This window comes from Apodemus sylvaticus, chromosome 20, assembly GCF_947179515.1.
Source record: "Apodemus sylvaticus chromosome 20, mApoSyl1.1, whole genome shotgun sequence".
Taxonomy (NCBI): Eukaryota; Metazoa; Chordata; class Mammalia; order Rodentia; family Muridae; genus Apodemus; species Apodemus sylvaticus.
In genome coordinates, this window is record NC_067491.1 from 43622519 (window position 1) to 43648760 (window position 26242).

The 26242-nt window shown below is 42.3% G+C and overlaps 1 pseudogene; it reads left to right on the top strand.

Annotated features, from left to right (window-relative positions):
* The first annotated feature begins 1738 nt into the window (after window positions 1-1738).
* LOC127670530 (40S ribosomal protein S15a-like) overlaps window positions 1739-26242 on the top strand; it is a 55789-nt pseudogene continuing 31285 nt past the window's right edge.

Below are 26242 nucleotides of genomic sequence, written 5' to 3' on the forward strand. Positions count from 1 at the left end.
AGAATCTTAAATTTCGAAACAGATCAAAGAGTTCCTTAAATAAAATGGAAATGCTTTGAGTTGCCTGCTCTTCCGAATCTCCCCGTCTTGTCTACGCATTAAGCAAGCACTTACTATGGGCAGTTGGACACCAGAGTTATTAACTGTTCGGCAGCTCTCCTAACATTTTCTTCGGTGACAATAATTTCTGCTGGCCCAGTTTTGCACAACGTCCTCTTGTTCTTCGCCAGAAATTGAGTTCTCTAAGAGCAAATCACATCCCAGTAATTTTTAACATATTTTTAACTTTGGTCGCGCGTGTCTGAGTTTCTGAAATGGTCTCGGCCCTGATTACCTTCTGTGCCACTGGCAGTCTGATGAACACAGCAGGCAGGCTGTGGTGAAGAAAAGAGTGCAATTACACGTGGATGCTTAAAACTCCCAGCTGCCTAGGGACGTCTTGCCGCTGCCTCTCCACTGTGGCTATCTTCCTTTCAGATCTTACCAAGTCATGCAAGAAAGTTGCCTTTCAAAATGATTGACATCCAAAAAAATTGCCCTGGCTTTATCCAGGCACTGGAGCTACAAACAAGATTGCAGTAGTTGGAGAGGAGGAAAAAAAATCAAACATGGGATGGGGAGGCTGTATTAAGAATCTGTGGATCATACCTCAGCACGCTTTCTTATAAAAAAGAAAAGTGATATCGGGTCAATGAGAAAATAATAATAATAACTGAACGATCTTTCAGGTCTTCAAAAGCTCATTCATATGTGACTGTGTTGCATGAGGCATTGGAGGCAGGAACTTGGGCTTTTAGATGACAATCTCTTCTGGCGAGGACAGGTAGATGATGTAGAGTGTGCAGGAGTCAGGACAATGTGATTTCTTTTCTATCTGGAATACTTTCTAAAGGGCCTTTGGCAAATAACTTCCTAAGGCACTTCATTGTGATGGGATAATGCATTCTCCTCCACGAGACGTTAGAAGATGTAAATCGGTTGTGTTTATGTGTGTACTGGTACCTCTTACTCAGCAATCAGGATTAAAAGAAACCCATCAAGGACAAGAAAATGTGTTTTTCTGCTATCTATCAATCAAGCCTATTCATTAAAGATAAACAAAAAAGCACCCACACCAACAAAACATATCCTCAGCCACCTTATTCTAAGTATTTTGTAGTTATCTACCCATTAGCCAGTTCTCTCTCCTGCTTCCTAGAAATGGTCTTTGCCTTCATGATGGACTCTTGAAATGCCATGTAATTAATTAAGATTTACCATGGTTCCTTATGGCTAAGACTAAGTCAATGTTAATGAATAGAGATGTTTTGTAGGAGATCTCTCTGGTTTGTTTGTTTGTTTGTTTGTTTGTTTGTTTTAAAGAGGAATGTGAGAAGAGGGCACTATCTGCCCTCTCTGTCATGAACAGGTATCCTTTAAACTACCTCAGTTGTCCTAAATCTTGGAAGAAAGCATAAACTGGCCTCTGGCCTTGATCAGTAATACTGCCACTGAGTCCCTGAATTAGCCTGAAATAGTGTAGCATCTGAATTTTTGTGATAAGATGTAATAAAAGTCATTCTTTTTATTATTGAAAAGAGTTGTTTAAACATCACGGTGTATAACTGTAATCTCAACACCTGGGAAACTGAGGCAGGAGAATTTGTGACAGTTTGAGGACAGTGAGGGCTACAGATTAAGATTTTGTCTTAAAAGAAAAAAAAAGCAGCTCCTTCTGCCTTCTTCCCTCGACGTCTCCATGGTGCGAATGAATGTTCTCGTGGACGCTCTCAAGAGCATCAACAGTGCTGAGAAGAGAGGCAAATGCCAGCTCTCCATCAGGCCGTGCTCCAAAGTCATCGCTGGATTCCTAACTGTGAGGATGAAGCAGGGCTACACTGGTGAGTTCAAGGTCACTGATGATCACAGAGCCGGGAAGATCGTTGTGAACCTCACAAGCTGTGAACTTGTGCAGCTTGAACAAGTCTGGAGTTATAAGCCCTAGATTTGATGTTCAACTTGGAGACGTAGAACCTAGAAGGGCAGAACAATCTGCTCCCATCATGGCGGTTTGGTTTCATTGTGCTGACAACTTAGCTGACATCATGGTCCATGAAGAGGCAAGATGAAAACATACAGGAGGGAAAATCCTGGGATTCTTTTGTATAAATAAAAAGTCTCTATGGACTGTGAAAAAAGAAAAAGAAAAAAGAGAAGAAAAGAAAGGAAAAGAAAAGGAAGAGAAGAAAAAGAAAAGGAAAGAAAAGAAAAGAAAAACTTTTCACGTTATCTACAACAATAGATATAGCCCTCATTTGTTGTCCACAGTACATCAAGGCCATTTTTGCCATTTTTGCCATTTTGTGCATGTGTGATTGACCAAGCCAACACAGAACAACAACATGAGCTCAGTTTAGTGACTACTATGAATTTATTTAGAGGGAAGTTGACTAACCTATCCAATGTCACTCAGTCAAGAAATTACAATAAAGGATGAGACCCAGGCTATCTGTCTCATGTGAGCACACAACTTTTTCACAAACACATGTTAGGACATTCAAAAGGAAAGAACCTAAAAGGCCTAGTGTGTCTCACTCTACATTTCCTTTTGCTTTATATTATGAGCTGCACACATCTCTTAAACTGCAATCCCCCTAAACAACCTTGTGTTCTAGCTTCTCATTTCTTCATCTTCCTTTCATCCTGGGATCTATTACCATAGCAAGCTAATCTGGTTTACGAATTGAACTATATGATCAATGAAACCAATCTATCTTTTTTTATAGTTTAAATAGCATTTATTAATGCATAATTTTCTTTTATTAATTATATTTTATTTTCTATATTCTTTGTTTACATTCCAAATGATTTCCCCTTTCCCAGTTCCCCTCTCCCCATAAGTCCCATAAACCTTCTCTCCACTCATTCTCCAATCACCTCCCTCCTTTTTCTCTGTCCTTATATTCCCCTCCAATGCTAGATCAATCCTTTCCAGGATCAGGACCCTCTCCTTACTTCTTCATGGGAGTCATTTGTTATGCTAATTGTGCCTTTGTTATTCAGAGCTTCTGGGCTAATTAATCCACTTATCAGAGATTGCATTCCATGTGTATTCTTTTGTGATTAGGTTACCTCACTTAGGATGATATTTTCCAGATCCAACCACTTGCTTAAAAATTTCATGAATTCACTGTTTTTAATTGCTGAGTAGTATTCCATTGTGTAAATAATAGTGTTAAAAACTGCATGGTATTGGCACAGTGACAGGCAAGTGGACCAATGGAATAGAATTGAAGACCCAGAAATGAATCCAGACACCTACGGTCACTTGATCTTCGACAAAGGAACGGAAAACATCCAGTGGAAAAAAATAGCCTTTTCAACAAATGGTGCTGGTTCAACTGGAGGTCAGCATGTAGAAGAATGCAAATTGATCCATTCTTATCTCCTTGTACTAAACTCAACTCCAACTGGATCAAGGACCTCCACATAAAACCAGACACACTGAAACTAATAGAAAAGAAACTGGGGAAAACCCTTGAGGACATGGGCACAGGGGGAAAGTTCCTGAACAGAACACCAATAGCTTATGCTCTAAGATCAAGAATTGACAAATGGGACCTCATAAAATTACAAAGTTTCTGTAAGGCAAAGGACACTGTCAAAAGGACAAATCGGCAACCAACAAAATGGGAAAAGATTTTCACCAACCCTACATCTGATAGAGGGCTAATATCCAATATATACAAAGAACTCAAGAAGTTAGACCCCAGGGAAACAAATAACCCTATTAAAAATGGGGTACAGATCTAAACAAAGAATTTTCACCTGAAGAAATTCATATGGCCGAGAAGCACCTTAAGAAATGCTCAACATCATTAGTCATTAGGGAAATGCAAATCAAAACAACCCTGAGATTTCACCTCACACCAGTCAGAATGGCTAAGGTTAAAAACTCAGAAGACAGCAGGTGTTGGCAAGGATGTGGAGAAAGAGGAACACTCCTCCACTGCTGGTGGGGTTGTAAGATGGTACAACCACTTTAGAAATCAGTCTGGTGGTTCCTCAGAAAACTGGACATGACACTTTCGGAGGAACCTACTATACCTCTCCTGGGCATATACCCAAAGGATTCCACGGCATGCAATAAAGACACATGCTCCATTATGTTCATAGCAGCCTTATTTATAATAGCCAGAAGCTGGGAAGAACCCAGATGTCCCTCAATGGAGGAATGGATACAGAAAATGTGGTATATTTGAAACCAATCTATTTTTATGGGATCCTAGTATGCAAAATGTTTTCAGCTGAAGTTATCCATGTACCAGGGAACAGAAGGTAAGATGGTTCATCTGTATCATGGGGACACAAATTCTTCATGCCCTAAGGGCTGGTTCTGCCAATAAAGATTAGCTGTGGTCTGAAACACAGGCACATCATATTCATAACTCCAGCAGGTACTGACAAACTACCCCAGTTACCATGACCAGAGTATTTGAGATACTGGGGAGACAGCACTAAACAAAGCACCTATATTCCCTTTTTTCCTGAACCTTCAATTCTATTTTGGGGGGAGAAAATGAACAAATATGTGTAGCATTTCAAGTGTTTAAAAAATTATGCTGAAAATAAACAGGGCAAAGTGGTTAAGGTTGAAGTAGGTCATCTCGGCAAAGGAAGATTATATAAATGTAAAAACAACAACAACAAAAAAAAAAACAAAAACAAAAACAAAAAAACCAGTGTCATGCCTCAGACCTGTAACCCCAGGAGCTGGAAGACAGAAATAGGGTGATTGCAAGTTGGGGACCTTGGTAACATGGTTGATTCTTATGTCATGCTTTCTGTTCAAGCAGACAGCACTCTAACGTGGATAAAATAAAATGATAACATAAAAGAATTCACCTTCTGCCTCTAATGTGAGTCTGGGTGTGTCAGTCTTAAGTCTTATTCTTCCTAAATTTTGTTGGTTTGGATTTTGGTTTGATTTTGGTGCTGAGAGGGTCTCGTTCTGTTTCCTAGGCTAGTCTGGAACTCTCTATGTATCTCAGGCTGGCCTCAATTTCTTGGCAACCCTCCCATGAGTGCTTGTCTTATAGTTATTTACATCATGCCTAGACTACTCTACCAAAGTCTTGAAAAAGAATTTAGGCAAGAGAGTTTCCAAGTGCTGTCCTTAGCTGGATCACAGCTAATGGCTCATTTATGATCAGTGAAATGTATTCAGGATCTTCAAAGCCTTCAGTAGAGAAAGCATATCATTGTTCCAATAACTCTTGCCTCCCCTCGATGTACCAATTACCTAAACAGGGGAAGCCAAGATGCCCCAGTCCCAACTGTGCCATCATGCCAAAACCCAGGGACACAAACAAAGCTTGAAATCTTGTCTCTAATTAAGTCATGTGGAGCCCAGTGGCTTTGCTGGCCTGCAGCTCAGCAGTGAGCCATGGGAAACCTTGAACAAGCCCCCTTGGTGGCTAATGTCTCTAATAAAGATACAATCTCCAGCCTTTGTCAGAGCTCCCAGGACTGGTACCAAAAGAAGGGGATGGGAAGCCTTATAGTTATGAGAGGGCATGCTCTGAGAGTGTCTGCTCACTAATCAAACTGAGAGAGGTACCCTGTATCCTGCACCATCCTGCTCTTCAACATAAAGAAGCCACCCAGAGAGATGGCCACTGCAAAGGTCTGCTCGGTGGACTTCTTCAGTTGTTCATAAGTTGTTCCAATGTCTCCATTCATACAATATATTCTTCCCATCCCTGTGATGAATGAATGACCCAGCCACCCCGCACCTCCAATACCCCAGTCTCCATCCAGGGCCAGAGCATCTCATCCTATACTATTAATTCCAATACTCTGCGCAGCCATCCCTGTCTTGAGAATACCACTGAAAATGTAGAATGGTCAAAGGATTCCTGACTATCCTTTCCCCCTTAGTCCAGGAACTCTAAACTTCTGGGAGTTTCATTCATTTCACTGGGTTCCTTATTTAATATCTCTTTGTAAACAACTTGGCACAGTTATATACTTATGCATGGTATGTTCCGAGATGAGATGGTACTGTGTGCTGAGGACTGTATTAGGTGACTTATGTATACTCAATAATCATCAAAACATTTAATCAGGATCTGAACATTCAATACACACACACACACAGAGAGAGAGAGAGAGAGAGAGAGAGAGAGAGAGAGAGAGAGAGAGAGAGAGAGAACACAGAAATGCACACAGAGACTCACACAGAGACACACAGAGAGAGGTAAGATGGTGAGAGGGAGAGAGGCATTCACATTTTTGTACTATGTATTCCACATCGTACTCAGTTGCTGAGCAGGTGAAAAATGTTTTGGTATCGGGTGGATAAGGTAAATCATGTACAGCCCTGAGCACTATCTAATAGCAGCAATAAGATGCATACATTAAACAAATATAATATAGTGTACAGTGAATTTATTGCCACAACAAAGGCACTAAGTATTATGTTCGGGATTTAGATGTGCTAAAGAGCGGAAAGGGTATTACAGGCTGGAACCTAGCCATTCATCCACTGTGTATTTATAGAGTACAGATGTCCTCACTCACACTAAAAACTCCACTGAAGCCGAGATTTTTAAGGTGAGGAATAACCTGGTATACGGGGGATCTCTGTATAGATGAGAGGAAAGAAAGGAAGATGTGTGGAGATTCATAAGCAATTCAGTTTAGATGAGAAGCACAAAAGTACGAAATGGGACATAAAGCTGGAAAAAAAAATGAAGTAGAGCCAGATCCTGGGGAAGATTTAACACGATTTTACTCTGTAGTCGATAGGGAGGCATAAAAAGTTTACAGCTAGAAACTTGTGTCATCCGAACTCTGCTTTATAAAAACTAACCTGGCAACAATGTAGTGTAGAAATTAAGCAAAAAGTTAGATCACTGAGGAAATAACTCAACTCCGAGAGCAACGGAGTGTGAGGTAGGACCCATAACAATGGGAAAGAGAAAAGGAAACATATTTATGCTCTTAATTCCTGAACAATAAGAACACGTATTGCCTAAACCATGACCAGGATCACATCCATCCTCAGTGGGTTGCACAGTATGACTATCAAAGTGAATAAACAGATGGTGAGGTGACCATAAGGAATTAAATAAGCCTAATGTTTTAGTGAGATCGAAGTCTGTGAACAGTTTTGTAACAGGCTTGAGATCACAGGTCACCGTAGTTCATAGTGTTGGCTAAGGGATATGGGAGAGGAAAAGATATTTGGAACCCGGAGCTTGTGACAAGCACTAGAAAGATCTGGAATGTTAACAAATGAAAGACAGAAGGTAAGAAGGGAGAAAAGCAAAGGGTTGTTGCTGGGATGCTTCCCAGAAGAGCCGGAAGACTGGTGATGTGTGGCTTGGGAGATGACAAAGAGCCTGATAAGCAAAGGAGCACTGGATCTGTCTGCATGGACACCTGCATCTCATCCTGATAGAGATGGTTGTGAGCCACCATGTGCTTGCTTAGAATCGAACTCAGGACCTCTGGAAGAACAGCCAGTTCTCTTAGCCACTGACCCATCTCTCCAGCCCCTGGCCAAAGACCCAAAGAAGCTAACCAAGAAGGAAGGCACAAGTTTGAATCTCACTTAGAATGAAGAATTGGGTGGGAGAGGGGATGGGGAGGGGAATGGGGCGGGAATAAGGATCAGGTGTGAGGATGGCCATGAGAATAAATGTAAATCTATAACTGATGGGGGTAAAGAGGTGGGGGGGGGGTTCAACTCCAGGATAATATAGAGACCTGGGAAAAGAGAGGTGCCCAAGAATCAATGGGGTGACCTCAGCTGTGACTCACAACATTGGGGATATGGAGCCCGAAGAGGCCACCTCCTGTAGCCAGGCATAAACTCCAGTGGAGTGTAGGAATACCAACCCATCCCTGAAACTTTCAACCTAAAATTTATCCTGTCTAGAAAAAAAATGCAGGGATGGAAGAGAGACTGAGGGAATGGCCAATCAATAACCCACCCAACTTGAGACCCATCCCATGGGAAAGCACCAGTCCCTGACACTATTAATAATACTCTGTTATGGTTGCAGACAGGAGTCTAGCATTGCTCTCTTCTGAGAGAGTCCACCCAGAAGCTGATTAAGACAGATGCAGAGACGTAGAGTCAAACATGGATGGAGTTTGGGGATTCTTATGGAAGAATAGGGGGAAGGATTATTGCCCCAAAAGGGATAGGAGTTCCACAGGAAGACCAAGAGTCAACTAAGCTGGACCCTTGGGGATTTCAGAGTGTGAACCACTGACCAAAGAACATACACAGGCTAGACCTATGCCTCCCCACACATATGTAGCAGATGTGCAGTTTGATCTTCATGTGGGTCTCAAACAAGTGGGTCAGAGGCTATCCTAAACACTGTTGCCTATACGTGGGATATGTTCTATCTGGGCTGCCTTGTCTGGCCTCAATGGAAGAGAAAGCTCCTAGCATTGCACAGACTTGGTGAGTAGGTGAATACCCAGGGGGTGCCCATCTGATCAGAGGAAAAGAGGAGGAAGAAAAGATTGTAGGAGGAGTTGACTGGGAGGGTACAATAAGCAGGATGTAAAGTGAATAAGTTAAAAAGAAAGAAAAGAAAAGAAAGAAAGAACACTGGCAATTTGGAGACAGAACTTAGATGTTGCAGGGCTTGTCTAGAATGCACAAAGCCCTAGGTTCAATCCCCAGAACGTAGGAACAGAAGTGGAAGCATCTACCTATCTTCTAGCACAGAGAAAGTGGAGGCAGGAGGATCAGAAGCTCAAGATCATCCTTTACTACATAAGGAACTGGGGGATGGCCTGGAATAGAGATCTTGTTTGAGAAACAAAAAGAAAGGAAGAAAAGGAGGAAGGTATGTGGGTAGGTAGTAAGGTAGGGAGGCGGGTAAAAGGGAAATGGGGAGGAAGGGAAAAAGAGTGTGTGTGTGTGTGTGTGTGTGTGTGTGTGTGTGTGTGTGTGTGTGTACACATGTGCATGTGTGTGTGTGGTGTGCTAGAATGAAGCACTCATTGCAGAAACTGATTATGACACATATTACCCACTCAAATCATTGGAACACTGAGGGTTTTAATGTACCCATTAATAAATGATAATAAGCTACAGCTTTTCAGAGAATAAAGGTCCCATCCATGTTCCATGGACTTCTTCAGATGTTTATAAGCAGCTCCAGTGTCTTTATTCATTTCTGCAATCAATATTCTTCCCATCCCTGTGATGAATGAGTGACCCCACCACCCCAACTCCAATACCCCAGACTCCATTAGTGGCTAGAGTATCTCAACCTATAGTATTAATCCCAGCAGACATGGCTGTCTCTAGGAAGCCATCCCTGTCCTGAGGATAGCACTGAAAATGTAGAATGGTCAGAGGATCACTGACCATTTTCCCCTTGGTCCAGAGACTCTAAACTTCTGGGAGTAAAGACTCACTTCATTTGGGCTTCTTATTTAATATCTCTTTGGAAATAGCTTGGCACACTTACACAATTTTGCATGGCATATTTTGAGATGAGATGCTACTGTGTACTGAGGGTTGTATTAGGTGAGATAGAAGTTGTCTACCAAAATCTGCCTCTCCAAAAACTTGAACTGTATGAATCGATACCGGGAAGCAGCGACAGGCACATTGTCCAGACCTAATGGTGACCAAGAATGGCGTATAATAGAAAATTAGACTGTGAGCAAGAAAAAACATATTCTTCTGGGTTGGATTTCCAAGGACAGGGTATAGCTTTTCTTCTTTTTTTTCTTCTTCTTGTTCTTCTTCTTGTTCTTCTTGTTCTTGTTCTTGTTCTTGTTCTTGTTCTTCTTCTTCTTCTTCTTCTTTCTTCTTCTTCTTCTTCTTCTTCTTCTTCTTCTTGTACTACTACTACTACTACTACTACTCACACACACACACACACACACACACACACACACACACACTTGTATGCACAGGAGTATGGAGTTTTGGCAGATGGGGGTGCAGTACCATGGACAGGGCTTCAGTTTCAAACAATGCTGTTGAGGAAAAACCACCCTGGGATCAGAGCTTCAGTATTAGAAGGTCATGGGAGCAAGAAATAAGCCTCCGTGGGGTCAAACCACTGAAATTCTGTGATGTATTTGTCATGGCAGGAGGCCTGGTGCTCACAAATGCAGCAGAGATTATAAGATAAATAGCAGATAAGTCAGTAAGCACTCTTATCTCCTCGTGGTAAGTACTCAATAAATGTTAGCCTGGAGAAGAAGAGGAGGGAGGAGGAGAAGGGAGGAGGGAAAGGAGGAGAACAAAGGGAGGAGGGGGGGAAAGGAGGACAATGGAAGAGAGAGAATTGTGAGGAGCAGTCTGAAACCAATACGGCTCGGGCATTTTTTATCTTCCCTCAGACCTCAAATTTTAACTTAGTAAAAGATGAACTTTGTGTATTGGAAGAGAGGGTCACTCCCTTTATGAATGATTGAATGGATAAATGAGTGAGAGACGTGTAAGAGGAAGGGAGGGAGAGGGAGAGAGGGAGAGAGAGAGAGAGAGAGAGAGAGAGAGAGAGAGAGAGAGAGAGAGAGATCATGAGCTTCTTGTACTTTAATCCTCTAACCTTGCATAAGCTACAGCAATCCATCCACATGCATGCTGGACTCTGCTGCAGCATCTGGGGCTTCCGGCATACCTCCTGGTGTACAGCCCACCAGAGAGATCTTCTGCTCTAAGGCAAAGGGCAAACCATTGTTCCTCTGGAGAGATCCATACACCAATCTCTAGGACCTATGAACGTGTCACCTGACACAAAAGGAACTTTGTAAGTGTGATAAGGATCTTTAAGGAGACTGTCCTCGGGAATCATTGCAACCCCTACCTCATCCCAGGGGAAAGCAGTGAGTAGGAGAGACAATATGTTGATGGGAGCCAAGATCAGCAACTCAGAAAGAGATTACAAGATGCCCCACTGAAGGTTGTGAAGATAGAGATGAGGTCTCTAAGGAACACAGTGACCATGGACACTAGAAAAGCAAACTCATCTTCATGGTATTTTATTATAGAAAATACCTATCTATTTTAGATCTATTATAGAAAAAATAGATCCCCACAGCTCACCTGCTTGGCTTCTTCACCTTGGCTTCCTACATGGTTCACAAACAGATAAGCTATGTCTCCAGGCTCTCCAACCAGAACCCCTAGAGCAGAGAAACAAGTCCCTATTCTGATGTGCAGAGCCTCTTCAGGGCTCAGCTGCCCAACTCTGCGATCCAACCATTATCCATCAGAAACCAAACCAGCCATGACAGTGCACTAGATAACTACTAGCTCTATTAAGCTGGGAAATGACTTCTCAGCAATGTAAAGGATTTTACAGTCGTCAGATCACTAATCCATCACTGGGAAGGCTTGAAAGTTTTTCCCTTAAGTTCTTTACAAGGTAGCCAATTAGGCAGAAGACATCATCAGACAATAATTTTTTAATTGCAATTTCTATGTCTGCCAGAATTGTTTCCTGTGTTCACAATTAAATGAAAGGAGTTTTCCAATTCACTTCCTGTTTTTAAACGATGATAATGAAGGCGGGGAAGATGGCTCAATAGAGACTGTCCCTGCCACATGAGCCTCAGGACCTCAGTTCAGATCCCCAACACCAATATAAAAAGCCAAGTGTGTCAGTACACATATATAACTCCAGAGATGGGGACAAAGGCAAGACAATCCCCCACACCCATTGGCAGGCCAGGCTAACCAAATTGATGAGTTCTATGTTCAATGAAAGACTCTGCATCAATACATAAGGTAGGAAGTGATTGAGGTCTCTGGATTCCATATGCACGTACACGTATGTACATACATACACTCATATGAACAGGTACATACACCATATACATTTACATAGATAAGATGATAGAAGATAAGATAAGATAGATAGATAGATAGATAGATAGATAGATAGATAGATAGATAGACAGATAGACAGACAGATAGATGAGAGAGAAAATAGGATGACTCCTCAGATGAAATCATCCTTCCTCTTCTATTACTTCAACAAGGGGGCAATACTAGGAAGATCTTCCAAGTTAATTGTTTGCTCCCTCAGATTCATTCGTTGAAATGATAACCCTAATACTTCAGAATGTAACTGCACTTAAAGATGCAGCTTTTTAAAAGGCAATTCAATTGAAATGAAGTCCATTAGATTCAAATGAAGTCAGTAGTGTAAGTCCTTATTCATTACAGCTGGTGTCTCAAGAAAATGTGTCCGTCAGCTTTCCTTTACTCTGGCAAACACCGGGGATAATTAGGTTACCAAGAGAAAAGATTAATTTGTGCCTTGTGGTTTTGGAGTTTACAACCCATAAGTGATTGGTTCTTGGGTCTGCTGTGAGTTAACCACATGATGGCAAGAGTGTATGGTGAAAAAGAATGACTCAACTCAAGGTAACCAGAAAGGGCACATCTCCCCCGATTTAAGCCCTCTCATGAGCTGCACTTCTTTTATTATTATTATTATTATCTATATTCTTTGTTTACATTCCAAATGATTTCCCCTTTCCCAGTTCCCCCCTCCCCATAAGTACCATAAGCTTCTTCCCTCTACCCATTCCCCAGTCACCTTCCTCCCATTTCTCTGTCCTGGTAATCCCCGACAGTGCTGCATCAAACCTTTCCAGGACCAGGGCCCTCTCCTTACTTCTTCTTGGGAATCATTTGATATGTGAATTATGTCTTGGGTATTCAGAGCTTCTGGGCTAATATCCACTTATCAGTGACTGAATTCCATGTGTATTCTTTTGTGATTGGGTTACCTCACTTAGGATGATATTTTCCAGTTCCAACCATTTGCCTAAGAATCTCATGAATTCGTTGTTTTTAATTGCTGAGTAGTATTCCATTGTGTAAATATACCACATTTTCTGTATCCATTCCTCCACTGAGGGACATCTGGGTTCTTTCCAGCTTCTGGCTATGATAAATAAGGCTGCTATGAACATAGTGGAGGATGTGTCCTTATTGCATGCTGGGGAATCCTCTGGGTATATGCCCAGGAGTGATATAACAGGGTCCTGAAGTGTTATGCCCAGCTTTCTGAGGAACCTGCAGACTGATTTCCAGGGTATCTGTACTAGCTTGCAATCCCACCAGCAGTAGAGGAGTGCTCCTCTTTCTCCGGATCCTTGCCAACACCTACACTTCTGGGGAAATCAGTATCCCGGACCTCAAGCGGTACTAACAGAGCAATAGTGTTAAAAAAGTGCATGGTATTGGTACAGTCACAAGCCTCACTTCTTAAGGATATCTACCACCTTCCAGGAACACGAAGGTGAAGACCAATCCTTTAACACATGGGCTTGTTACGATCCAAACTATGGCAGAAGAAGTGGGGACACTGACAGATACCAGGGAAGACTGGGGGAAGACAACAAGAGTCAAAACAATCTTCCGTAACAAAGGAGTAACAGCCTCAAGGGGAAGTCACCAACCAACCTTGTTCCCCCTGGAAGAAAATGAAGTTCTATGTGGGAGGACCCAGGATGTAGTGCTTTATTACGGCAGCCATGGTGACCCTAGAAGGATACTGACTATCTCAGCATCTTAGAATATGCAGGAAAGCGCTGTCTACCAGACAGACCTATGAAATCCATGTGGGTGGATCTTATATTTCCAGTACATCGATCTCTTTCATAAAAGCACCAGTTCAGTATCTCAGATTTCCTCTACCATGTCATCAACTAATCAGGTGTCATAAACCAACAGTTTCTGAGTCTTTACTAGCCTTCATACCTTTTATCCATGAGGCACTATTGTTCTTAAACAATAATAATAAATAATTAAAATTATTGTTTAAAAAAAAAAGCAAGGGCAAGGAAACTGAGGCTCAAAACAATTTGGGGCAAATAAGAGGCCAAGCAGACACTATGGAGTCTATACCCAAGTGGCTCTCAAATTCATCCAGTTCCCTCAAATCTTGCAGCCTCTCCCTACGGCTGTGTGCTATGTGTTACCAATAATCAGTGAGAAGAGAAACAAAGATGAACAGAATCCCTTTAAGTCTCCGTCAAGCTAGCAAGCTCTCACGTGGGAAAAAATACAGGAGAAGGAAAAGAAAGTGCATGCTTCTTCAGGTCTATGTAGAAGAGAGGAATATGGCTGCCTGTGGAGTAGGCATTCACATCATTTGCCCTCTCTTGGTAATATTGCTGCTTCTGCAGCCATGGACTGTGATAAACACGTTGTAATACATTAGCAAGAGCAGTGCCTTTCTATAGCTAGCAGAATTCCTGAGAAATGGTTTTTATGGCACGGATCTCCTTGGAGACCTTAAATAACAGCCTGGAATATATGGTACAGAGAGCGCAGGGCTTATTACGTTAGCCGCAGCCTGGACTCGTGCAATTTATAGTTTCTCTGATAAATTAGGATCCATTCAGCTGCTACGTCTTATGCAGGATGGTAGAATTGTCTTTTCCACGTTGAAGGATTAGAAATGGGCAGATGGTTTGGCTGGGTCGTGAGAGCGGCAATCCAGGCCGTGTGAACCTGAGACAAGGCATCTGTTTGGGGAAACTGCTCTCCTCCCATTCCTCAGTACCTTCTCTCGCGGGAGCCAGATCTGAAGTCAGCTACCTCACCTTTCATCAAGAAGACATATTTTCAATACCATTTTTGTCCCTTACTTAAGGATACACGAAGACGCACATAAATTCAAATCCCACTTTAGAATCCAGAAACAAAGGGATGGCATTTTCCAAGGAACCTGGGAATATACTATTCCCTATTTTCTGTGAGTTTAATTAAGCTAACATCTGCTTTTAGTGGCTGTAGCTGGACCTGTTCTCCATCCACCTAGCCAATCTGATGCAGTTGAAAATAGGATTTTTGCAAGCTGTGAACAGAGAGCTCGGGAAAAACTGGGAGTTTGTGTTCCTGACTCTCAGCCAGTTAAGTGGAATATGTTAGCTCGAAGAGATTAAAAAAAAATCTTTTTAAGACAGGAAAAGGGTCATCGATGAGATTTCATAGTAGTCATTATTCCAATGAAGTGTAAAAAACAAGACCCAAGCCCCTGCAGGAGCTGACACCATCTTTCAATTGAAAACCTGGTATAGATTTTAGCGTTTGGATGCTGGAGCCCTTCCAGGTCCCATCTGACTGTTAATCTGCAAAAGATGAAGGATTTACACAAGGGCCTGGACTCCAAAGTGCCATTAAGTTCTATTGGGTCAATAATTTCTAAAAATGAATCCAAGCAACCAAGTCTGGGAAGCTTATGGACATCGTTAGCCTGTTTCATTGACAAAGAAATGGGAAGTATAGACCTGGGCTTAAGGGACAGAAATTGGGGCGGGGAGGGGGGGGGAATGTGCTTAACACAAGCACTGGGGGAGGGAGAGTGAAACATGAGCTATTTCTGTTAATCCCAGAGGCCACTCCGTTTTCTGTCGTAAGAAATGCTCTCTAACTTGTGAATACATGAGATAGCTCGCCGCAGGATGAGCATCCTCCTTCCCTGTCAGGTGTTCCTGTGACAAGTAAGTATCCCATCTTGTCACTGAGCCCCCAGGAAGGACATCAGTCAGATAGTGAATTGATATCTAGTGTTGTAAGGGAGAGCTAACAACTGGTACCTCAGAACATCAGCTATTGGGACAGAACTGTCTGGAGCATTTCCTGTTGACAGTCCATGCTGGGCCAGATAAAAGGTCATGAGCCTATCAGGAGTTTCTATTAAGGATCACCCTAACTATTCCAGGTAAATGAGAGGTTAATCTAGCCTGCTTACTGTTATGTAACCTTCAACATGATTCCCAGTGGTTTGTCCCATAAAAAAAAAAAAAATCTGGATGCAACTCTCATGAATGCAAAAGTCCCAAGTGCACTGACTCATCAAAAAGAAGCCAAGAGGGACAAACTGAAAAGATGGTACAAAAGGACTCAGGGATTGACCCAAAGGGGCTGACCTACACCTCAGGCAGGAAACACACGTCTAGATTCCTTTGTTCTCACAGTGACCCAATAGTGGAAGTTTCAATGACTCCCATTCTACAAAGTTTGAAACTCGGTAATATTATGCTGTGCTTCACCTGCCAAGCTCTGGGGATATAGACTTTATGGAAAAGCTTAGATTGATAAATCTCTCTTTCAAGCCAGTACTCAGCTATCAGGGCCCATTGCATTCCTCAACAGGGACAGATTAAAGACATCAGACATCAAGGCCTACCATGGTAGCTACCTGAGAAGAGACCCACAGAAAGCCCAAGAACCTCATAGCAGACAGCTAGATGATTTAGTGGGGCTGTTAACATTTGCTCTGGGGCCCTCAGAAGTGTTAGTGCTCCTTTAAAGGCATGTGCCTGTGTGGCATTGCTAACATCCTCCCCACGCTGTCTTATCCTTCACTCAAGATTATCTCTCTGTAGCTAAGCTCTTCCTCTTGTCATTGGTTTCTTACACTGAGACGATTCCTAATACTGGGTTATTAGCTGAATTATAAGTAGCTTCATTACTTACTTACTCAATGTGGATGCTTATTGTCAGTCTTCTGCCTGAGTGGCCCTCCATGCCTTTCTCCATCGATGCTTGAAGTGGTAAAGTTAGAATAACGAGAGGTCAGTCAGTCTCACAGAGACCTTCTGTATCAGAGGTCTGCTGCTGGCATCTGTCCTGAAGACAGAACTGCAGTGCCTAGTCATATTTATCGTGACCCAAGCCATTTGTTATGGTGCTTGAGGTAAAAATTCCCAAAGAGTATATGTATGTGTATGTGTGTGTGTGTGTGTGTGTGTGTGTGCATGTACGTGTATGTGTACATGTATGTGTATATGTATAAAGTTCAAATGGTTGGAAAATGAGTCTCCCAAATATCGAACATCAGCAGTAAGGCATTCCCAAAACTACCAGATTCTTTGGACTGATGGCAACATTTCCAGCCAGTGCTTCATGCTAAGGAGTGAGACAGTATACAGTGAGTATAAGTTTCTGGGGAACATGCTCACCATTAAAGCCACATTCGTATAATTGGTAGTCCAGAGACCATGGCCCCATCCCTGCCAACATATGCTTCAGAAAAGGATTAATCATATTATCTCCTGGACATCTGCCTGGACTTTCCCTGTTGTTACAGCTTCCTGAGAGAGCGCGATCACATGTCAACACACTCGATCTCAGCTTGTGTGATGGGGTATGGTTCATATATGTTTCTGTCTCTCTGACTCAACAATACAGTTTTGAGCATTGACCTAGCCCCTCTCCCTTCCCACATCCTCTGTCTAACACCCATAGCTCCTTGTACCAAGACTGGGGAGAAGTTTTTCTTCAGGCTTCTTTCTCAAAGGAAGCAGAGCAAGGCAAGGGGGCACATAGGTTAGCGACTCTCTCAGATCTCAGTGCTCCTGCAAGAGTTATCGATTGGGACTGGACCAGTTCAACTATTAACAAGGTTAAGGGTGATAACCACCCAGTCTGTAAAACGTCACCCACTTTGGTGTGTTGATGGGCATTTTTAAACAGATGATTCACGTTCAGTAACACTAAGACACTATTATTTACTCTGCACGAAGCATAAAGTCTGGAGATAGCAAGAACTGACAGTAGGTGCTGGGGGAGAGAGAGCTCCGGGACACGCTGACGGAAGTACAGAGACTTCCCTGGAGGGCTCGCAGTTTGCCTCTTGTCATCCATCCAGGAAGGACACACACATGCTCTTGGTAGTGTCCGGTTGTCGGAGCAAAACACTGAAAGTGATCTAAATGTCCATTGATACAGGAATGACCAAATAAATTCCAGCGTCCTTGTTCCCTAGAGTCCTGCAGGATCACTGATAAGCACAAGATGTATCTGCTCGTAACCCATGAGCACATTGCCAATATGACCTCTGTGAATTCAGGAACTTGGATTTTTTTTCCTGTTAGTTATTCATTGTGCTCTCAGTAATTTTGAGTGACATCTGGCATCTAATAGCTACTGAATAATTACTTCCTGGGTATATGGGAGAACAGTGAAGATGCACGTTGAGGAATACATATCTGTAATATGATACATTTATTTGTGAACATTTCAGTCTAGAAAAAGGAAAGTGGTAGATTGCATTTTCCATAAATGTCTGCTTGTGTGTTAAAACTCAGGCAAAGATTCATAAGGCTACAAAGTGATAACTGACTGTGTACAGGTAGGGAGAAAATGAGGGGTTTAGCCTGAACAGTAATGTGTTCATTCTTATAAGGAGACTATTGGCATATTATTTAGCTAATAAAAATAATTTTGAAAATTTAACTGCATGGTTAAAATTATAGTGTTTGTTACTGAAGGGAAGGAAACCAATAAGTCACAGGAGCATGTTCCAAAATTCTCCTTGGTCTCCTTTGAAATAATATGAATCCCAGAGTTGAAGAGAGAACTCAACCTTCGGGACCAAAAAGAAGTGGGATCTAGGAGGCTTGGAAGGTGTCTGAAAAAGTCAGGATACGAAAGTGAGCACTACAATGTTAACGTAGTTTTCTAAACACTGGCCAAAATAGGAAAGGAATAACAGAGATAGGTTAGAAAGAAATCAACAGGCCAGTTATGGTGGCACACGCCTTTAATCCCAGCACTCAGAGGCAGAGGCAGGCAGGTCTTCGTGAGTTCAAGGTCAGCCTGGTCTACAAAGTGAGTCCAGGACAGTCAAGGCTGTTGCAGTCTAAAACCCTATCTCAAAGGAAAATAATAATAATAATAATAATAATAAAAACAAAAAACAATTTAAAAAACTAGGACAATGAGTTTGTCCCTAACCCTGTTATAGCTGAGTTATAAGGAGATGTACTATTTGAGAGGAAGTGCTTGTTTGCTTGTTTTTATTTAAAAATAATAATAAAAACAATTAATTGGTTTTTTTTTTTAAAGAAATTCTGGTCTTGAAGTAATTTTGAGATGCCCAATTAGAAATATCCAGTAGGCAGGGAGCTATTGGTAAAATCATGGGAGATACTAATTTGGAAATAATGTGGGCACAGGTGAGAGTAAAGCAATGTAATTTGAATGGATTCTCCATTTGGTGAAAACTCCTTTCTGGTGATACCTTATGAAGAGGAGACAGGTTAAAAGTTACTGTCACCACCTCTCAGAGGAGTGCCCATGGATTGTCCCCTAAAAAGGCCAAGCCTGCCGGGCAGTGGTGGCGCACGCCTGTAATTCCAGCACTCTTGGAGGCAGAGGCAGGTGGATTTCTGAGTTCGAGGCCAGCCTGGTCTTCTACAGAGTGAGTTCCAGGATAGCCAGGGCTATACAGAGAAACCCTGTCTCGAAAAAACCAAATCCATCAACCCCTGACCCTGGATAACTTGAGTCAACAGGAAGCCTCTGCTAACCAATTATTAATTGGTTAATTATTAATTATTGTCAAGAGCTCTGATAACAATTTTGTAGTCAGCTGCAATTGATTGCTGAGACAAAGATGTCTTTAGTCTGTAGTCATCCTTGCCTGCAAGAGTTACCATTGGTTGCACCAAACTTGATTTCCTGGGAGAGGCCTCTTGCCCCTTGAAGGAATACAGAGCTGGTTACTGGACAAAGCTGCCTGAGAGAGTTATGTGCAGAAGAATCACAAATGACCGTTTTCGAAGCCTGGTGTCAGGATGATGCATCTTCAAAAGCAGCGGAGATTGATACCCAAAAATTTGCAGAAAGGCTAAGCTCGTTCAGTTTCAAACTGTTCTCGGTTAAAATGCACACAGACCCCAGGACAAGGAATTCATAGCCAGTGTGTTAATGTTCGAGTCATCTCAAGTGAGAGTAAACTCTTAACTTTGACTCTTCAGGTCTCTCTAGGGACCTATTTCCACACTTGTAGATGGTTGACAATGTCTGTCTTGCAGAATTGTCATAAGTCAAGGAAATGATGTATGTAGATCCCATGACACCAAATACTTTCAAACAAACTCAGCTGTCTTTATCTTTACTACTGCCAAAAGGGACAAAGAGGTAGGATTCCTCAAGGACTTACATGAGAGAGAGAGAGGCAGGGCTGCCCTGTTTCATGGCTCTGTCTCACCAGTCAAGCCCACACAAGCCTACATGATGACAATATTGAGTTTCTTCTGTGAACATCCAGATCTTGGTCACAATCCAAGTTTATATCTGACACTAAACGAGTAATACAGGAAAAGAGCAAAACCCTAGGTCTGAAGAAAGGAAAACCAAAAGCAGAAAAGGCTCTCTGCCAAAAAAGAGGACATTCCCCCAAACATTCACCAGTGACCTTGTAGCTTCTAACCCACAGGGCTTCTCTCCTTGCTCCCTGGGACGGAGCTGCTCTGGGCATGCGCAAAGAGTAGAAGAGATTTAGGAGGACGTGAGAACAAGAAGATGAGAGATTTGCGTGGATCCGAGAAGCCAGACCCCACTGTCTCACATCACTGCACTGCGCGTGAGCACCTGGTCATGCAGTAGGGCCATTTGTCCTTCAGTATGTTCCAGCCACATGGTGCCAGAGGCTTGAGTGGATGCCCCCAACCTTTCCACGTTGTGTTTGGAGACTTGACTGTCAGATGGACCTGTCATTTTAAGAGCTAGAAATATGAGCATCTGTCCCTTGTGTAACTTGCCTAATAACCCCGAGCCAGAAAATGAACTGTGTGCCCAACTATTTCAGAACCTTTTTAACTGACCCTTCCAGGCCTCCTTTTCTTCCTTATTTAGCCAAATATATGGTGACCTGTGAATACATTTGACAATGGTGTGAAATGGTTAGAAAGATGAAAAACACACCCTAAATCCTACTGTCTTGTTCCCTGTTCTCCTTCAGGCCTGTCTCTACATTTTCGAAGCCTCCGTTTCTTCACGTATAAAGTAGTAAACCAAGAGGCCATCACTCTCAACGTTACTGTTGGTATCTCTGTCATAGGTGTGTTTTGAGGACTCAGTGGTAGGTGGCGGGCGTCAGCCTCTTATGGGCAACTCTGACTTGTTGAGCGGTGCCTATCACGCTTCCCGTGTGAGCTCAGCCACCACAGTGTGGTTAGCCCTGTCAAGAGCAGTTCACATCCATGAGACTGTAAGGGAGCTCGGAAGCTGAGTGGCCTGCATTCTGAACATTCCTCGAAATTTCATTTCTCCTCAGTGCCAGCATGCATGCGCTCAGTAATTCTATTATTTAATTCTCATTTTTAGGACACCATTGAGTCCTCATATACATATCATTTACATATGGCTTTTGAAACGATGATGGCACACCACAGTGACCACACATCCTTGATTTTCTTGGAGAGCCTAACTCCATTCTTTGTCTGTGAAAGGCCCTGATTTGCTAAATGCGTAGCTAAATTGGATTTAATTGTGTAGAGCTGTAAGATTTCCAAATATGTAATTTTAAAAATCAAGCACAAATTTTTGGGTCCTGACTTTTTATTCTGAAAATGACGGTAATGAGTATGTGTGATTTTTGAAAGAATAGGTTCTAACGATCCCCGTGTTGGTAACAACACATTAACAACAACAAAAAAAAAAAAAGTTGCAAGAGCTTTTGACCTAGAGATTCCCTTTCCCGCTAAGGAAGCTAAGAAAAGTGGTTTGCAACCTGGTTAACAGAATGCTTGACGTGGGCATAAGCAACCAGGACCCAAGCATTCTGAAGTACTAATGACCTTTAGACCCAGTGGGCTCAGGAGACACTGATTTCTGCTCATTAAAGATAATATGAAAATATGAGGCAGAAAACAAACAGGTCATTTCGTGTATTAAAAATAAAAATACATTGAATACATCTGAGTGCTATTTGTAATTGTTTAGGACCCAATATAGGCCATCTGTGCCAAAGGCATTTTCTTTGAATCCAATGATTTTTTTTTTGAAACAAAGCAAATTTTGATATCTTTACTATTAATGGGAATGTGGAATGATTTACAAGAGGGGACCATATCTGCTGTGTCTCAACAGGAAAATACTAGAACTGGCCATCGTTTAGGTTTTGAATGAGGACATGCTACGCTCTCCATTCCTGAATTCATTGTATACCAGATACATACATGACTTGAGGAAGATCACGGACTTGTGTTTATGACTGAACTGACTGGCTACAGGGTTCTGTTCATGCCCAGTGGATTACAGGACTGTTCCATTCTGTTTTATTCTGAACACAGAAAAATCTTTAACAATTGGCACAGATGTTTTAAAACCAGTCTTCTGTTGATATTTACATGTGGCTTCGAGTTTAGTGGGGTTTGTGTAATTGTTTCCCCACATTTCATCTGCACCATTTGGATGGGGCAGAAGAAATCATAGCCCCTGTCTGCACATAATGTCACCACTCACTACACACAAGAACAAGAAGTTCCTCACAATACAACTACACTTTTATATAGTCCATATGATTCAGGTAACACACAACTGTGTCCAAGGAAGTCTCTGATGGGAACCTCAGGGTGATTTGTCTTCAAATACAGAAAAGTCTTACAGAGGAGAAAGATGGTTCCCTAAATACTTCTGCCTCAACATTCTACTGGAGAAGTTCTGTAAGAGTCTGTGAGTGTGAGAGTGTTTCTGAACCCTAGCAAAACCCTGTGGAGAAGTTAGAACTCAGGCTAAGTTCTAACCTGGGCTCGATTTTTCCGAGTTAAAATGGTAGAGATGCTACTGTAAGAAGAAATGTATATTACAAAAAGGACAGGGTTGGGAGTAGGTTGCTAGTCACTATGTATACATGCTAAGCCTCAAACTTTGGTACCTCTGAATATAATCCTGAGAAATATGGTCTTTACAGAAATAATTGTCAGAGCATTCATACTGAGATCATCTTAGTTTGAGGGTGAATAAACATCTTTAGACAGAAGGAAGAAGACAAATATACAGGAGGAAGGTCAAGTGAAGAGGGAGTCAAGGACTAGTGTAATGACTGGCCACAAGGCAAGGGACACCAGGAACTTTCAGAAGCTGGGTGATATAAAGTTCTTTCCAAAGCCTTCAGGAGGAATGTGATCCAGATTTGTCATTTACAGCCATCAGAACTACAAGAGAACGCATCACTCTTGTATTATGCCTTCGTTGGTAGTAATTTGTTTCAGCAGGAAGTGTTTTGAAGGATGATTGGGAGGGAGGAGGCCCCACCCCCGCTGTTTGTGTAACACAGTTATTTACTGGAGTGGGGGAGATTCAGAGGAACCAAGAAAGAGATATTGAAAGGATGCTGCTTCAGAAATAGGCACAAAGGTTAAAGTGAGCCCTTTGAATAGAAATGGGAAAACACAAGTATGTCTGAGGCACAGTCAGAATACTAGGACTAAGTACAGAATTATGTGTAAGATGGATTTTTTCCCAGGGAAACTAGAGAAAGGAAATGTAGTGGTTTGAATGGGGTTGCCTCCCCCCACCCCCATGGACTCATGTGTTTGAATGCTTGGCCCATAGGGAGTAACACTGTCAGGAGGGGTGGCCTTGTTGGTGGAAGTGTGGCAATGATTGTGGAATGGTGGGCTTTGGGTGCTCCTAGCTCTTAAGCTCAGCCCAGTATAGAAGAAGCAGTTTCTCCCGGATGCAGTCAGAGCAAGAGAGGCAGAACTCGACACTTCTTCTCCAGCACCACGTCTACCTAGAAGCTACCGTGCTTCCTGCCATGATGACAATGGACTGAACCTCTGAAACTATAAGCCAGACCCAAGTAAATGTTGTCCTTTATGAGAGTTGCTTTGGTCATGGTGTCTCTTCACCGCAATGGAAACACTAAGAATCTCCTTTAAAAAAAAAAAAAAAAAGGAACGAGGAATTAAGTCAAAGCGATGGCAAGAGTATTGAGGCTGCAGACCCTGGGTTGAGGGTCTTATGATTAACCGGGGTTTTAAAATTAGCTAGATGGACTAGAGACCAGAAGAGAGAAGTATAAATCAGCCTGTGGAAGACTTTGAAACTACAGAAGAGAAGCCAATTGATGAGACCATGAACTTCTCAGAAAGCAAAGTGGACCACACATTTCCAAATGACACCACTTATTCCAGTAGGAGTTAACACCTACTTGTATAAAAAGGTGCAAGAAAGCTTGGTGTGCTGATCATTTTTGAGCACTCACTATGAAATGAAGAACAGAAACAGAAACTATGAGAGACTCAACAAAGAAAAGGACAAGTCAAGTGTATTGTGTATCTTATAGTGTCCTGAATCAGGTCCTCTAGCAAATCAGACCCCAGGGTATTAACATACTATAACCAAAGAGTCCATGCTATCCTGCAGGTGTGATGCAAAACTCTAGTTCAACAGCTTGGGTAAGTTTGTGAAGTGAACTAACCCGTCACCTGCAATGAACCATCATTTGTAGAAAGGAATCAGAACTTGTCTTTGTTTACCAGGGAGGCTGAGCAGCACTAGCTTGCTGATGTAGTGGGATTTACAGACAATGGCCCCAGAGAACCAGGGGAAGGGAAACAGCCTGAAACCATGGGGAAGCTAGTGACAGGATGTAACAGTGGCGTAAGGGAAAACAAATTCACCAAGTGACAATTTTGCCTGTTTTGCTGTTCCATCCAGGGACAGACCTTGCCTCGTGGGGCCTTCAGTCACTCCCTGATTTGTTCTAGTAATTATCTATCAAACATCCTCCAAAGAGAATTCAAGGAATGATATTAATCCAAAAAGTATACACTGCCTCTGATTTCTGGTCCTTTTTGTATATACTCCAGGGTATTTTTTTTAATGTTTTTTGAGAATGTGCAAGGAAATGCCAGTCCAAGATAATTTTGTATACAGATCCTTACAGAGCATCAGGAGGAGAAATTATGAGAGAGACTAGAGGTCACCAGGGCTGTTGTCTGCACAGGGTAGCCAACATGGACGCCATAGCAAGTCCTCAGTGCATCTTTTGCTCCTCTTCTTTAATTTTATTTTTATTCTTCTCTCATATATTACGTCTCAGACACAGTTTCCCTTCCCTCTCCTCTCCCCCAGATCCATCTCCATTATGCCTCCCCTCAGAAAACAACAGGCTTCCGAGGGACATCAACCAAACATAACTTAACAACCTACAATAAGACCAGGCATATACCATCACGTAAAGCCTGGACAAAGCAATGCAGTAAGAGGAAAAGTATCCCACAGTAGGCAAAAGAGTCAGGGGAAGTCCCAGATCCCACTGTTAGGATGCCCACAAGAACATCAAACTATTCAGCCTTAACATAATACATACGGGACCTAGGTCAGCCCTCTATAGGCTTCCTCATCTCCATGAGTCCCCAGGAATCCCAGTCAGTTAACTCAGTGGGCCACATTCTCCTGGTGTTTCTCTGATCCCTCTGGTTCCTCCAATCCTTGCTCCCCTCTGATCCTTTTTTCCCCTGCTTGGAAGGACTCTCCGCCTAATGTTTGGCTGCAGTACTTGGCATTTGCTGCCACGAGTTGCTAGATGAAGTCTCTCTGGTCTCCTGCATCACTTTCTCTTAAATAGTAAAGCCCCCGCTTTACAATTTAGCCGAGAATGTCCGGCAATATACTCACAGGATAGAAGACACAGAATATCTAGATGCCCCAGCCTCTCCTGTCTCCAGGGTCTAAGCAGTCTCTTCCAGTAACTTTGCCCTATCCTCCAAAAGACTGTTAAGAGCTTATTAGAAGTTTAAAATGTTACCCCCAGGGTTCCACAATCATGTGTAGGAGCTGAGGATTACATTGTGAAAGGAAGTATGAAAAAAAAATACGTGCCCATTTTGTGGAAGATTAGACAATGTGCAATAATGGTTACCGTGGTTACGGCGACGCATGAATAGACAATACCATTTGAATGGCCACTTGTGAATTGTTGGGTTTCATGGAATCAGGAGGGGCCTCGATTTTCTAGGAGTCTTGATGAAGAAGATGCTGGGTGTGATTTTGATGGAGTTAAAAACTAAACTAAGAAAGGAGACAAATATTTACTCCAACTTCAGAAATCAGAAAGTTCCATTAATTCACTCAACAGATATTTATTGACTAATTGCCATGAGACAGACACTGAACTAGAAAATCCAGAAACTCCTTGAAGGCTAGGGAGGAGCAAAAATATCAGCCTTTGCTGCAGTCAGAAATGCTTTTGCCACACCATGGTGTTCCTCAGATGTGGAAAAACTTTTCCTTAAGGTTATAAAGTGATGACATACAACAGCTGTGGCCGAAGCCATGGAATAGTTGATGACAGTTACACACAGTGCCTTGGGGGGAGAAAATCCCCAGTGTCCCTTAGGAGAAGTGCCTGAGTTGGAAGAACAGACCCCAGGACTCTGCTATGTCCTTGTTCGGATCCTGGTCCTGCACAGACCTGGTGGGTAGCTCTTGTTCCTGACTTTTCTC